Source organism: Eretmochelys imbricata, chromosome 7 (genome assembly GCF_965152235.1).
Source record: "Eretmochelys imbricata isolate rEreImb1 chromosome 7, rEreImb1.hap1, whole genome shotgun sequence".
NCBI lineage: Eukaryota > Metazoa > Chordata > Testudines > Cheloniidae > Eretmochelys > Eretmochelys imbricata.
In genome coordinates, this window is record NC_135578.1 from 61556627 (window position 1) to 61569331 (window position 12705).

Sequence of the window (12705 nt, forward strand, 5' to 3'; positions counted from 1 at the left end):
TCACTGGACTCTGTGGGAGGGGTTCCGACCTGAAAGCTTGGTCAGTAATCTGTGGGAGCATGGGGTGAAAGTTTGCTTTGCACCTAAAATAATTTAAGTAGATATTACTAAGAATCTTACTTTTTTCTTAACCATTTCTGACTCTTATGCGTCATTACTTATGCTCTCAAAGTCTTAGTTTTACAGTTTTATCTAACCCAGTGTGTATAAATTGAAGTGTCTGGGTAACTATTTAAAGTAATCAACTAGCACATTATTCCCTTAAAACAGTGGTTCTCAAACTTCCTTTTTCGCGGACCACTTGAAATTTGCCGAGGGTCTCGGTGGACCTTTTAATGAGCTTTCCAAATATTTGTACCATTAGCTAACTATTGTAAAGCGCTTTGGATAAAAAATGCTATATAATTTTTTTTGTTCTACAAATAAAAGCACACAATTCATATTTTAGCATCAGTAGTCTTACCTTGCTAATGCGATGGATGTACCCTCTCTCCCCTGTTGCGGCAGCCCCCGAGCTGGGGCTGGGAAGGAGCGAGGGGCCTCTCCACTGCCACGGCCAAGCTGGGGAAAGTAGCCTCTTTCTCTGGCCGCTGCAGCCCTGCACGTCCCAAATTCCTGCCACCCCCACTTCTCAGCCCACTACCGCCTCCCACCTACCTCCTATTCCCCCACAAGGCCACCACCTCCATGTGCATCTTCTCCAAGGTCCAGGCACCTATTTAGTGGAGCCAAGCCTGTGTGGCTCCACTAACTGGATGGGTAGCCCTTCATTCTCTTGTGTGCAGCTACCCAGGTGCGCACCTTAGAGGGAACTATTCATGGACTACCTGAATGGAGCTTACGGACCACAGTTTGAGAACAGCTGCCTTAAAGAAATAATAAACAATATACTTGTAGTGTCTGGAAAAGGGATGGGCAGTTCAAGACATACATTTCTGTGGGAAAATCCAAAACTGGGTATGTTGGGGGGGGAGGTCACCCTGCAGTATCACCAGGGCTGGTCAGAGCCAGGATGTAGAGCTGGCTGGCTGTGGTCACACACAGACTCAAGGTGTGGCTTGCATGCTGGAAGTCTATTTGTGAGCAGCCCATTTGTGAGCAGCCCAGATGGGAGCTACTACAGCAAGACATTGTAAGGCACCCAAGGTTCAAGAGCAGGGAGACAAATCCCCACAAAGTCTGGACTGTACCCTGGCATGTCACACTGGTACAGAGACTTCTTCATTTGATTCATCCTTGCAATGCTCTTGTCACCAGAGATGTAACACTGAGCTCGGGAACAATCAGGAAGCCTAGAGACACTCAAATCCATCAGGACAGTCACAGATCCCTATTGTCCAAGGACACAGGCTCTGACTCCAGTTCAGTTCCCCAGCACTGAGCCATGTCTCCTTTTCCAGGCACAAGGAAGAGCTCTTCAAAGGAGCTGTTGGCACAGGAAAAAGTTGGAGTGGAGTTCTTGGTGTTGCACCATAGCAAGGGGCCAGTACAAATGATATCTTTGCCAAAAAGAGCTCAAGGGCAAGGATGCATCTCTCATCCTATTTCAGTACCAGATTTATCTGCACGGTCCCTCTCAGTTTCCTGAGCACGCTGGTGCTATCTCAGCACCTCCTTTGTCAGCTCTGGCAGCATTAGCTAAATCTTCCTCTACATAAGCAGCTGCAGTCACTGACAAACTGTTAGTATGGAGGGGGTCAGCTACAGCACCCTTAGCACAGATGCTGCTTAACAATAATTTTATAGCTATCAAGAGATCCACAGGGTCTGACCTCTACCCCAGCTGGTGACCAGTCTCTTGAGAATGACCCTTTAATGTGCTGGACCCAGAACCAGTACTAGGCATAAGCAGACTAAGCAATTGCTTAGGCCCTAAGCAGCTCAAGGGGCTAGCACCACCTTTGGTTGGGCCCAAAGGACCTACACAGTCCCACCAGGGTAGGCTTATGGTCTCCAAGATTGGGCCTTTGGCTCCATCAATCCCTGTCCCTTGCTGTAGCTTTCCAACAGCAAACTCCTGTGGGAGGCTTGTACTATTCCCCCTTCAGGGTGCAATGCTCTCAGCAGGTATTTGCAGCAACAGTGTTTTCAAAACAAGGTAATTTTTCCTCCTTTTATTCTCCAGCTCAGTTTGCATATCCCACTGCCAGGTTTTCCTGCTTTTAGGTGTCAACTCTTCAGTCACTGGGGAGGACAGAAAGGGGGTGTTTTGCTGGATCCTTTGTTGATTTGGGTCAGTTTCAGACCGTTCTTTACTGACCCAGCTATTTCACCCAGACAGTTAGCTGACCCATGTACCTCGTGTGTTCTGGGCTGTTCCAAAAGCGGTGTTAACCTTTTTGCCTCCATTGAGTAGCAATGCACAGTACACATGGGAATCATAAGATTACTACAGAAAACTCCCACTTCATCACAAACAGATTCCTTAGTGTCCTGGAATGACCCTGAGGTCTGGTGAGAACCAGAGTCTTCAATCCTGGAAGTCACCTCAGTTTTGGTGCCAGACTGATGCCCTCCTCAGAAAGCAGCAAGGGTTTGTGTGATGAAAAGTTCTCTGAATCAACATTAAAGTACAATTAAGGATGCGAGTCCCATACACATCCTTCAATCTCCTATTATGGCTCCTGCATTAGAGATTTCCTCATCCAAAAGGCTGACTCCTCTTCACCCTCACACAAGTCTTCCACCAAAAAGGAAAGAAAATAAGACTAGAGAGGGATATGGGAAAGACCCTCCTATTGGACCTGAGGATGTTAATTCTCACAACTTTCCTTGGTTTCCTCGGATTTGGTCAAATATCCCTTTCCTGTATGGTCTGCAACCATGGCCATATTGGCCCTCATGGCCACAATGTAAAGGATAAGTTCTCCTGTAACATGTATCACCCATACGCAAGATTCATGAGACCTTGCATATAACCACTCTCCTCATTAAGTTCAGCAAACAGAAGAACAAAAAATTCCAAATGATGTAGAAATACATGTTCACCAGGAGAATTCTTGGATCTTCCACTTGGTTCTTTGGTACCCAGTGAAACCCTTCCACAGGCTACACTAGTGTCAGCTGATTTTAAAAAAAATCACTCGAATGACTGAAGTGCATGGGGGAAAGCACAATCCCGGACATTCTTTTGGATACAATTCAGAAAAAGCCTAGCAGCTGTTTATATTCTATAACCAACGTCCCAAAGCAGAGTTGCTCTACCTATTAGTGAAGGGATACTGGAGGCAGCACAGTTCTTTAGATGATCCTGCCTTCATTTCAGCTACTTCAAAATGTGCTGATTTTATATATATATATATATATATATATATATATATATATATATATATATAAATAAACCAAGTACTGTCAAAGGTTTTGAGTATTTTTATACCCTGGCTCCATCTTCACTGGTGGCAATGCCACCAGTGAGAGATCAAAACAGTCAAGGAAATCAACTCCCACGGAAAAAGCACCCAAAAGCCTGGATCTCTAAGAAAAATCTACTCTTCGGTTGCTCTGCATATCAGAACAGCAAGCTATCAAACCATGCTAACTAAGTAAGGATTATCTGCAATGGGATAGACTGTCAGATTAAGGACAAATTACCCTCCGTTTAAGACAAGTGTAGAATTAAAGTGTTATCTTAAGGAAATGTGTTATAAAGAAAGGCCCTGACTAGCAAGGAGGAGGCAGGCCTCGAAAGTGAGTTATAAGGCCAACAGGAATGGAGTATGGAAGATATCTGTGACACTATACCTCGGGGGAGTGCCCGATAACCCCCCATATTCCTCATCTATATATAATTTTGATATGGCATATAAAACATGCCATGTGAGGTACTGGGGAAAGGTTATGATCTGCTGAAACTCATTGTTCCAGCTAAATGTGTGGATCATTAATGCATATAAAAATAATCATCTTGTATGGTTTTCACTAAAATATGCTGTGGGTTTGGGAAGTGCCCAGATACTAGCTCTCCAGAGACCATGACAAGGGAGGTAACCAACGCCCAGGTGGGTGCTGAACAGACATCACCAGCCATTGTCCAGTAGAGGAGTTACAATTCCATTACTCACTCACAGGATACATACCTGGGTATTGCTTCACCTTGCCCACCAGACATGCCTGGACTTGTTCTCCAAGCACATGGGCTAAGGGTATAAAACAGAACACAGTGGCCTGATGCTTGGCTTTTTCTCCCCCTTTTTCCCCCACCCCAATGCTGCAAGCAACAAGGAGACTGAGAAGACTGAAGCCTCCAACAGGGGAGACAGTACACAGGTTTCAACTTTGAAACCTGTGTACTATGAACTGCAGTATCGAGTGGGGTGAGAAAAACTGCTTAATCTAGATGTTGCCCAGTCTAATGGAGTTCAGAGTTTAGACTGCGTGCTTATATATTTTATTTTGGTAACCACTCTGACTTGTTGCTTATCACTTACAATCTCTCTCTTAGTCAGTAAACTTGCTTTACTGTTTATCTTTAGCAGTGAGTTTGCCTGAAGTGTTTGGTAAATCTGCTCAGGTTTACGAAGGCCAGTGTATATCCACTTTCCACTGATGAAGTGGGGAACCAATGAATAAACCTGCACTGCTTGTCTTGAGCAGTGCAAGACGGTATATTCCTGAGGTACAAGGCTGGGAGCTGGGGGACAGGATTGGCTGGTGCCTTTCTGTGTGATTCATGAGTGGCTTTGGGAGCATGCATTCAATCTAGCTGGGTGTGGGTCTCCACATGCTGTTGTGCTGAGCGATAACAGCGCCTGGAGCGGTTTCCTGCTCGGCACTAGCCTAGTATTGCGAGAGACAACCCAGGCTGGAGAGTTAATGGGGCACAACGGTCCCACAGTCCCAGGCTGCACCTTGGAGATTCTGTTAGTCTGGTTCCCCCCACCGCTCTCCCAAAAAAGCCTCTAACCAGCAGGGGTGTCTGCAAATGGTTTTAAAACAACACAAAGAATCGGTCTTGAAGGAACCAGCTGGATCTTTCCACCACACATGCCAGTGTTATCTTAAAAGTAAAGCTTATGCAAACCCTTTGACGCAAGAAAATCTCTGTTGGTCAGCAGGGAGGAAAGGCCTTGGGGAGAAAGGAGGTTGTAAATATAATCTGGATTAAGATGGGAAATAAGGATGAACTCTCTCAAAATTGGTCGTTAGCTGAAGTCAGTAACTGACAATCACTTGTTTGTTAAAGGATATAAAAATTAAACTCTTGAAGGGTTTGTGGCTAATACCCGCCTGACCACATTGGGGATGACCAACATGAGACTAAGCACCCCTGGGTTTAGAACATTTATAAGCATCTTGATCAAATGCTTATAAATGTTTTGTTACTGGTGGATGTAGTAAATTGCTTATTTAGGCATGTTTAGAACTGCATAAATTCCATTTGGCCTGTGGATTCAATAAAGAAATTTATGGCTAAATTAGTGTTGTGGTACTACCCTATATAAAACACCTCCAACAAGTTTAAATCTGTAAAGAGGATCTACTGAGTGCTAAAATCTCTCTCAGCGGCATTAGATGCTAGTTCAATGGCTCCAAGTGCTGTGACGCAATGCTCACCATGGTTCTTTATAACAATTTTCCTGAGAGAAGTGCAAGCAACCATTGGCTATTTACCATTCAATGGTCAGAATTTATTTAGTATTAAGGCTGATGAGTCTCCTCATTGAGACTCGAGATCCACTCTCAGATCATACGATTTATATAATCCTATGTTCAGAAAAAAACCTTTATCCTCAATCTTCCTTCTCTAGTACAGACAGAGAAACACTCCAATATGAAGAGAAACATTCTCATAACTGAGCAATCCATAAAGATCTAGATGTTAGAAAAAGCCAGTTCCACTACCCTTGGACTAATCTACAATGACTAATCTTATACCCTTCTACTCCACCCTTTGGTTCCCATCTGTTGTATTTCAAGGAGGCTTGCATGGCGATCACCACAGATCAATGAGTCCTTCAAATCAGGGACCATTCAATTTCAAACCTTGCCTCCTTCCTACCCTCTTCCCAAGTACCATTCTAATGCATGGCACTTGTATGAGAAAACACACCACCTAAATCAAGTTAGGTGCAATAGACAGAGTGCCTCAGGAGTATGTTGGGAAAGGTTTCTATTCTCAGTTTCCTCACCCCCTTGCCCCCCCAAAAATGGGGCTTGCATTCAATTCTATATCTCAGGAACCCCAACAACTACATGTCGAATTCTGTATGCTTGCTAACTCCAGTTATTCCTGCTGTAGGTCCCATGGAATGGTTCATTCCCCTCAACTTGCAGGATGCTCATTTTCATGTGTCAAATATATACACACACACTCACACTCTTAACTTTTATGGCTCCACTGCATCGTTAACAGTGTTTCAGAATTTTATCACCCAAGGGTGTTTACAATGTGCCTACCAGTAATAGCAGCTCATCTACACGGACAAGGGTTGCACATTTAACCTCTAACTGGCTTGTGCATGTGCATGGGGAAGGTGTAGGGACAGGAAATCACAAATGCAGGTAATAGCAACCACAAGGAAAGTGATTTCTTCCCCCCTCTGCCATCCTGGATTTGAGGATCAACTTAAAGTTGAATCAGATTCCATCCTGATCTATAAAGTTCATTAAATTCTGCTAGATTCAGCAGCAGTGAGAGCATTCCTCCCACTGGACAGATTCCTCATTTAAAAAACAAACAAACCAACAACAACTAATCCTCCACTTCTGTACTTGGCCTCAAACAAAAAACAGGATATGTCTCAAACTTCTAGGCCACATGGCTTCATATATGGTCATAACTTCATTTGTCAGACTGTGTCTCAGATCACTTCAAGCTAGAATCAAATACAGTTTGCAAATCAAGACTCCACATGTCATTAAATGTGCGGATTCCAGATTCAATTCTAACCTCTATGGAATGGTGAATGATAGGAAATGTATGTGCAGGAATTCAGATTGTCTTCTCTGATTGTGTCCAAAACTCTAATTGATTAATCCAAGATGGGATGGGAAGCATAAATAGATCATTCAGCCTCATGAATTTAGATCTCATCGAGAATACACAATTTATGTGAATGTGCTAGAATTTGCAAGCTAATCTCATGCCTCTTAAAAGCGTTTCTACCTATATTCAAGGATTTTTCAATCCAAGAGGTCTCAGACAATTTCACAGGGGCCTATTCTATAAACAGGCAGGGAAGTGTGATATTAGACCTTCTTTGTCAGGAAGTCATAAACTTTGGGAATGGAGTATTCAGAAGCGTAGACAGCTCTTCACTTCCCAGGAGTCTAGTGGCCGTACTAAGCAGGAAAATATTCTGTCCCATGAGTGGGAATTAAAAAATTGATTGAATTTTCCAATAGGAGGGCTTCCCCACAGAGACTTATTCATGTCAAATCAAAACAGGGAAGTGTCTGATATTTTGTTCTCAAGCAGGAAAGAATCCAGGATCTCTAGCAGTTGCCGTCATTATTTGTTGGTCACACCATCTGATGGATGCTTTCCCTCTGTTTCCACTAAATCAAAGAGTGTTTTGGAAAATAAGGCAAGAAAAAGCTCGAGCTGTATTGGTCGCTCCTACTTTACCCTAATCCATTTTGGTTCTCAGACCTACTGCTATTGTCAAATTTATCATGACCTTTATGAACTGGAAGTGTGATATCACTGTCTAATTCTTTACCCAAACCCAGCCTCATTGAATATCACATCCTGGATAATATCTATATGTCCTTGGTAAAAAGTCCTCTTCAGAACAGGAAGTTATCCACATATACTGCAAAATGCAAACCGTTTTCATTATGGGTGCGATCTTAAGAGGGTTACATTCCACATTGGTGTTTTAGTCCAGTTATTTTAGATTACTTATTTTTAAAGCACTCTGAATTATCGATTGCTTCAGTCAAAGTCACTTGGCTGCTACATCTGCATTTCTTACTCAAACAGAGGGAAGTTCAGTTTTCCCCCCCACCCCAGTCAGTGACTAGATTTGAGAGGGCTTGTTCATATTTTTCCTTCTGTGAGAGAGCTACACCATGGGACTTAAATATAGTCTTTTCTTCACTTACAGATCCTCCCTTTGAGCCTTTATCAAACTGCCCAATTCATCTGTCAATGAAAGTGGCATTCTTGGTAGCAGTTACATCAACTAGTAGAATAATCAATTTGCAAGCCTTATTGATAAATCCTCCTTGCAGAGTTTCATATGGGTAGGGTAAGTATGAGACCATACCTATCTGTTTATTAACTTACTAGCCTTTTTTCCAAAACCTCATACTTCATTGTCTGAATTTAGATTACATACTCCAGGTAAGAGAAGATTGCTATTTTATTTATTTAGACAGATCTTTTCATTAAGCTTAGACTTGACATTGCTAACGGGAATAAATCCAAGGGGATGGCTTTCATCTTAAACTCACAATGGGTATCTATTTGTATTAGAAATGTTTATGACATTAAGTAGTCGTCCTCCAAACATCTGAATCCACTCCACCAGAGCACAAGTCACATCGGTAGCATGTCTAAGACAAATTGCAATATTGGAAATCTGTGGAGCAGCTATCTGGTCTTCAGCTTATACATTTAGGAAACATTTTTTAGCAACCGCTTCAAGATTTGACCCTGTTTCTGAAGGGAAGTTTTGCGATTTTTTTTCCAGATAATTCCTAGCAGGTGACTGCTGGCTCATCACCATATGCGGGATCCAAAATTACAGTGAAGAAACAACAATGATTACTTAACTTTAGAGTAAATTTTGGTTCTTCAAGATGTTCTGCACATGTAGAGCCCATGACCTACCCTCTGTCCCCACAGCTTGGAGTCTTCTAAATGAAGATGCTGGGGGGCAAAGGAATTAAGTGGTGGTTGGAGCTGCTGTGCTATTTAAGCCCTTGGGGCTGGACGGGAGTTCAAGGGCATAAAAGGTACATACACAACTCCTCCTGAACATTACTAGTGAAAACATTCTGAACTCCTGTGTGGGGGTACGTGGATACCATAAGCAGGATCCACATATACAGAATATCCCAAAGAGCCACAGTTCCTACAAAGTAAGGAACCATTCTTTTTTCCAAGATTCAATCTTATAAAAGTACAATTACTCTGTAACCTTATCTTTGTAGCATTGTCATTTTAATTAACATTCCTTATTTCAAAACAGGATTGTTGATATTCAGAAACTTTTAAAAGCCAGAATTCAAGTGTCATTATTAGGACAAATGAATTGACTGCATAATACATAACTGCTTAGTGTCTAGTGACTCATCCCTTTTACTCACCTGAAACTCCCAGAACCAGAATGGGTATAAGTGAGATTAAGAAGGGCTTCTGAGTGAATGACAGCTGCAATAGATTTGAGTCATATGTTTAACCAGCATTGCTTTATACAGTTTTTTTTTTTTAAAGTTCCTGGTTCCCATGTGTTCCTCAACATTTAATTAGCATTTTTTAAAACCCATTGGTAATCACCTTTTGAGATGCTTTAATTTTTTAAATAAATTGTATTTTTAAGGATGCTTTGAAGTTGTTGTTAATCAGTAATTTAGTGTGCAAAACAACCCTTTCCATTATCTGTCTTGTTTTTCCATAATGGAAATCATAACCTGTGTTTGAAGTAGAGATTTGTACAGTATTTCATCTACCAACTGACAGGCCTTTTATAAAGTATTTACATGCAGCCTCAATTCAGTCTGTTTCCAGACCTGATTCACTCCATCACTGGCAAGACTCTACTAACACAATTGCCCGGACCCGAGTAACACAATTACAGAGATCATTACAGTATTAGCAGTGGAATAATCACATTTCCTTTGAGGGCAGAGGATAGAAAGTTTCATCATTAAAGCTGGAAATCCAAGTGACTTATTTGGAAACAGAATTTAAAAAACCTTCATGTCTAATTCCACATTCCTGGAAAATGTGAATGGAACTGCATCGTAAATAGAAGTTACATCCAAGGAAGTCTGGTAAAGAATGCTGTGGGAATGTCTGAGGAAATGTACTATCCAAAAAACAGGTCAGATATTATACTGGAGAACTAACTAGACAGTAGTATTCCCAAGATCTTAACTATCAAACAGATTTTCATATTCTTTGTAGAACTGGGGACCAATCATGCAGCATGCCAAGTAGTGTCAAATTGCACCAGTACCATTGACCATTAAGAGAACTCTGCAGTTAACAAGATTTGGCCATTAGGAAGCCAGAAATCTGGTCTTGTAGCCCTTGGGAGATTCTCCCAACTGCCCAGCTAACACTCAGAAGCCTTAAAAGCACTAGAGCAATGTGGGGCCTATTAGTCAGCCCCACGCTGCTCCCTTCCTAAGGGACATTCTGAGAGCAGGAAGGGATGTGTTTGCACAGTGCCAAAAAGCCACAAAGTATTGAAATGCAGTACAACAGCCTATAGATAGCCATTGGGAGGCTGTGGTAAGTTAGAGCAGCTTTGGGAGTTGCTTTAACTGATGCCAAGAAATAGTGCTGGCCTGCAGCCATCCCAGAATCTGAGCGGTGCAAGGGTGAAATAAAAGCACTTCCACCTCCTTCCTCCATGAGGCACAGCACACGTTGGACCTCTGACCAGTTTCAATGGCACTCCTGCTCACATGAGCAGAGGCAGAAGTACTCGTAGAGCTCTGCGTGGATACAAATTTATATCTGCCCCCAGCCCTGTCCTCTGGCATGGCTGTACAGACCCCAGACAGGAGACACAGACAGCTGTGTGGAAGAGATGGGGGTGGGTCTGGGGGCGGTATAGTCACTTGGGAGAAACTGCCAGTATGGGGTGCTGGCTCCTGGGAGCAGTGGCCCCACGTTCAGCTCCTTTTACTGCTGCGGTTCCCACCAGAGCCCTGTGGTTCAGCAGATACTGATTTATAGCCACAGATATAAATTTGTATCTGCGCAGATATCTAAGCATTGGGCCTGAAATCAAGTTTGCACACCAATAACATCTAGTACTATAGGGCTGCCTGGAAAAGAATTTCAGAGATCTAAAGGACACAGCAACAGAATCCTTACTTTTAAAACCTTTTTAAAAGATTCAGTGTTTAGAAGAGAGATTTGTTAGAAGTATGTGGTTGTTTACCCACTGATACATCCCTTTATTTAAAAAATAAAAACAGAGACATGAAGTGATTGGAAAAAGTATTCCAGGGGAAAGGGTGGGGAAAAGCAGCCAAGAGATCATAAGAAATGCTGATTTAAAGTTAGTCTTCCACAAGTTTCTAGGTTGTAACTGGGAGGCATTTAGGATCTGTTTCTAAGATGTATTCACAAATGAGTCCAAGCAGAAAAACAGTTGAGTTAGGTTACAGTGTCTATTAATACCTAAGAGACCTTCTCAGGTACTGAAAGGACAGGGATGACATCTGTGAAGGAATTTGTTATGGATGTAGTAAAGACAGATCTGTATGAAGGAGTCCTGTTTGGATGGAGATAGAAGGGGATGGATTTTGAACAAAATATGGGGAATAATCCCACAGTCTGCAGAAGCCTAACTAACCTATTCCTTTTTCTCCTCCAAACACAAAAGGAAGGAGAAAAATACAAAATAAAGGAGTAAGTAGTTCTAAAAGGTGATGTGGGTTGCTTGTTTTCTGGGGGAGAAAATGTTCTTGCATATTAAATTGAATGGGATTTAAAACTCATTGAGTTGCAAATAGGTAAAGACTGTGTCTAGGATTTTTAAGATGTATTTTCCTGATCTTGTATTGTAAACAACATTAAACATCTCAAGTCCCAGAGACTAACAGAAATTCCAATATCCATTTGATTCACTTTAATCAGTACTTGTGGCACCTTAGAGACTAACCAATTTATTTGAGCATAAGCTTTCGTGAGCTACACTCACTTCATCGTAGCTCACGAAAGCTTATGCTCAAATAAATTGGTTAGTCTCTAAGGTGCCACAAGTACTCCTTTTCTTTTTGCAAATACAGACTAACATGGCTGTTACTCTGAAACTTTAATCAGTGTCTTTTACCAGAGCCAAAGCTGTTTCAATTTTTTTTAATTAAAGATTTCATCTGCTGCATGCCATTTTCAAGTGTTTAAAAGGAGACCCTGTAAATGATCACTCCATATCTAACCTCTCAGTCCTTGTCCTCAAAGGAAACTTGTGCAACACCTTCAAAAACAAGCCTGGGAGCTTATATTCATAACCAAATATCATTGATTCAATAGAGACAATGATTTTGTGTCTCATTACAAGAACCTGTAACCCACTAACTCTCCTTTGTCCTACAACTGCAGAGGTAGTAATTGCCTGCTTCATTTTGAGTGGTTTCTTGCAACATGTGCTAACTCCTTATGTTCAACACTGTTTCACCTTATATTTAGCCATGAAACACTGATTACCTTTCCCACACCTGAAGAACAACAACTCTGTAGAGTTCAAAAGCTTCCCTTCCACAACAGAATTTGGTCCAGTAAAAGATACTGACTTACCCACCTTGTCCCTCTGTAAATCTGTCAGTCCAAAACCAACTTTGTATTCAACAGGTTCCACTTTGTTTATGTATGGAAGTGAAATCTTGCTGCATATTCTATTAAATGGGCAAGGCTAGGGGTAAAGGGAGAACAAGAGGGAAAACTGCAACATTTTAAATGGGGAAGTTTTAATTCTGGCTTCTACCAGATATTGCTCCTATGAATATCAGCCAATTGCCACACCAGCACTTACTATCTGCCATTCATACTTTTCCATGTGTATGACCCCACCTTCTCTC

At 41.9% G+C, this 12705-nt stretch overlaps 1 protein-coding gene across 2 annotated transcripts in view; it reads right to left on the reverse strand.

The window, feature by feature from the left end:
• AP3M1 (adaptor related protein complex 3 subunit mu 1) overlaps positions 1–12705 on the reverse strand; it is a 44510-nt gene that overhangs the window by 24108 nt on the left and 7697 nt on the right. Inside the window, exon 1 of one of the 2 annotated variants that reach the window (XM_077821648.1) lies at positions 464–601. The exons of the other annotated variant lie outside the window; for it this stretch is intronic. The gene's annotated coding sequence lies outside the window, so the exon portion shown is untranslated. Of the gene's footprint in view, positions 1–463; positions 602–12705 lie in introns of those variants that run through there. 2 annotated transcript variants of the gene reach the window in all.